Source organism: Ammodytes marinus, assembly GCF_949987685.1.
Source record: "Ammodytes marinus genome assembly, chromosome: 5".
NCBI lineage: Eukaryota > Metazoa > Chordata > Actinopteri > Uranoscopiformes > Ammodytidae > Ammodytes > Ammodytes marinus.
In genome coordinates this window covers 28,217,016-28,220,381 of record NC_137234.1, presented here as the reverse complement: position 1 = coordinate 28,220,381, position 3,366 = coordinate 28,217,016, and the positions used below count along the sequence as shown (strand labels likewise).

At 42.2% G+C, this 3,366-nt stretch overlaps 1 pseudogene across 1 annotated transcript; it reads right to left on the bottom strand.

Moving 5' to 3' along the window:
• Positions 1-482: 482 nt before the first annotated feature.
• LOC307250924 (putative nuclease HARBI1) lies at positions 483-1,472 on the bottom strand (annotated as a pseudogene). Its single transcript has one exon. The product of its transcript is annotated as a putative nuclease HARBI1 (transcript).
• Positions 1,473-3,366: the final 1,894 nt, after the last annotated feature.

Genomic DNA, 3,366 nt, shown 5'->3' with positions numbered 1-3,366 from the left:
TTAATAGCTTTTAAATGTGTTCTTTTTCAGAGGAGAGTAATCTGGACAAGTGTGATGAGCCAGTGCCCAGAGAGTGTGTTCCCTCCACATCTGCTGCAGAACCCCCAACAGAAGAGCTTGCCACAACCTTTCGACAAAGGACAAAAAAGATGACTTTGCATGAAAAGTTGGCCCGAGAATTCCATGAGCAGAAAATGCAATTTAAGACGGAAGAGCATGAAATGAAAATGAGAATTCTGCAAGTGGAATTGGACACAAAGTTGGAAGAGAGAGCTTCGATTAAAAAAAGGATACAGTAATGAGACAATTGTGATTACAAATCACAGTGAAGGTGAAAAATAAAAGTTTGTTCATGGTATGTGTTGTCACTTTGTTATTGATGCGTGTCAGTATTTTAAATCACAACAACCCCCTGTGATACAGAATTGTTTTAGACAATCATTTTATTATAATGAATACATCTTACATTTGAATGCATCCATCTAACTGAAGTGCTGCAATGTGAATGCAACTCTGTGTGCAAGTCCTCGTTGGTCATTGCCTGCCTCAGCAAAGGGCAAATCTGCTTGATCACGCTCTTCCATTGGAGGTTCAGGGCAGCACTGCTGTAGCAATGATCACCTTGCAGCATCTTCTTGGCTCAAAACGAAGTGTATTCCTTAAACACTGGAATCAATTTTTCCACACTCCAAACATCCGCTCAACCATCCCTCTAGTGTGTATGTGAGCTCTGTTGTATCTTTGCTGCTCAGCTGTTGTGGGATGTATGTATGGAGTGAATAAAAAGTTACTCTGACCATATCCACCGTCACCCAGAAGTATGCTGCTATGTTGTGCTCTCTGAAACTGAGCACACAATGATGAGTTTAGAAAAATCCTTGAATCATGAGTCGCACCTTTCCAACGTGCAACAATGTTGGAAAATTATAAATTAGGTGTGCAGACAGCCTGGACATTGATGGAAAACCAGTTATTCCGGTTCCTGTACTCCTCAGCATCAGGAGTTGATGGGAACATGACATCCATCTATACAGCCGATCACTCCTGGAAAGTGTCCATATTCATAGAATTGCACTTTATAGTTGGCTTGGCCTGCAGCATCAGGAAACTTGATGTAGAAACTCCTTAGTTCACAAATGGCACTGCAGACTATGAACTATTGTACACACAGTTGCTTCGCTGGCACCACACAAATCACCGGTTTCACGGTGAAATGTTCCAGTTGCCAAAAACCTCAGAGTGATCAGGACTTGAAGAGAAGTGGGTAAAGGCCTACCTCTTTCAGACAGTGAGGAAAGACTAGGCTCAAGCAAAGTTGTTATTTCCAGTGCATTTTCTTTATACATCCGAAAGCGGTCTCGAAATGTAAGTTCATCAAATAAATTGAATGGTTTAGACCTATCCACAAGTACTCCTCTGGCTGGCCTCTGCAGTGGGAGTTGGTCTTCATTTAGATATTCCAAATAGTCCATGCTCTCTCACAAACACCACTAAGCTGAAGTTAAACCTGCCTCCTTGGAGGATTAATTTATGCTCAAATTGTAGAGTAGCTCTAGTCGTCAGTCTTGCAAGTGGCTTTGTTTAATCCAGAATAGCTTCAATCTAGGACTATTTTAAACTGAGTCTGTGCAAGTAGCTTTAAATTAATCCATCTTAAACGGCATTTTAGTCTCTGACTAGCCATAAGCCTTGTCTGTGAAACCGGCCCATAGAGTACCTACTACATAGGTGTTTTTGATTGTTCAGGTATCACCCTGTGGCCGAATGCTGCGTTCCTACCAAGGTGCTTCCATGCAACCACCTTAACCAGCCCATCCAGCTAGCTCGCTTTGATCCCCCATCTGAGGTGGACAGGTCGAGAGTCATAGACCTCCGTCATAACTATGTGCAAGTAAGCCCCCACACACACACTCATTACAGTATTGTGTGTAAATGTATGTGATAGTCCTGTGTTTTCGATTACACTATATTCACGGTACATTATCTGCATTTTTCTGTTTTAGAGATTCCTCAAGCTTGATGCAGCTCCACAGCAACACAAGTTTCTTTTTGTGGATGAAGCTGGGTTCAACCTGGCAAAAACCAGATGTCGGGCCGAAACATTATTGGGCAAAGGGCCATTGGACATGTCCCTGGCCAGTGCGGGGGGAGAATCACCTTGTGTGCCGCAGTCAGTGCACATGGAGTCCTGCATCACCACTCCATCCTTAAGGCTGTTACATACTCTGCGAGAAGAAAGAACAAAGTTCTCGGTGACAGAGCTGCGAGAAGAAAATGACGTCATTTTCTTCTCTCAGCTCTTGTTTAGCTGTTCTCGCAGCTTGTTCTCGACACATCACCCGGGCCGAACTTTCTTCTTGCAGCTTGTCCGAGAACTACTGTGTGATTGGTCAGTCTGAAGTCAATGAGGAAAGCGAAGTGAAATCAGCTGGCACTGAGTCAATTACCATGGTAACAATGCGCCGCGGTGAGGAGTTCGGCAGTTGAGTTCTCGTGAAGTATGTAATGTCAGACCAGAAATAACTTCTCGCAGCTCTGTCACCGAGAACTTTGTTCTTTCTTCTTGCGGAGTATGTAACAGCCTTTAGTCCCTTTAACACAGCGCTCATTATTCTCTTTCTGGACACACTTCATGCACATAGTTGTCCTGGATGGGCCAGAGCAGCCCCAGTTTGTTGTCATCTGAGATAATGTAAGTCTCCATCGGGCTGCTCTGGTTTGGGACTGGTTCACCAACCACAATAGATTTATGCACTCTACTTGCCATCATTAGTGATGGCCAGATGAAGCTTTTTGAAGCCTTGAAGCCTTAAAGCCAAATGGTTCACAAAATGGTTCATTTCTCGAGGCTTCATTTGAACCGATTTGAACACAATTACAACCCCCCCTGCTGGTCAAACAGTGTTAAATAGCCAGATAATTCTATCAATTTGTAATACACTCAATACTGTCCTGCAACAGTGCAGCCATGGGAATGACTGACAAGTAAATAAATCAAGACACCTTAATAAATGCATTTCATGTAGCCTATTGTTCATGTATTAATTCATATACATACAACTTATATTTTGTTTGATGTATACTATGGGTATGAAACATGATAAAACATATACATCTAATAAATCTATCAATAAATATTTTTGGTCAAACTTTGAATTACTCATAATGACAGGAATACTTATTTTCAAACTGTCGCAGTGTTATAAAAAGGTAAGGGGCAGTGAATGTGCTTGTGCAACTTAAGGATTTGATTTTTATTGTGAACATTTGTTCAGACAATTTCCCCTTTTGGAAACAACTTCTCCTGCTTTGGAGAACACTCTTCCAATTGTACAGCGGAGGCAGGGGTGCACAATAAAGTCACAG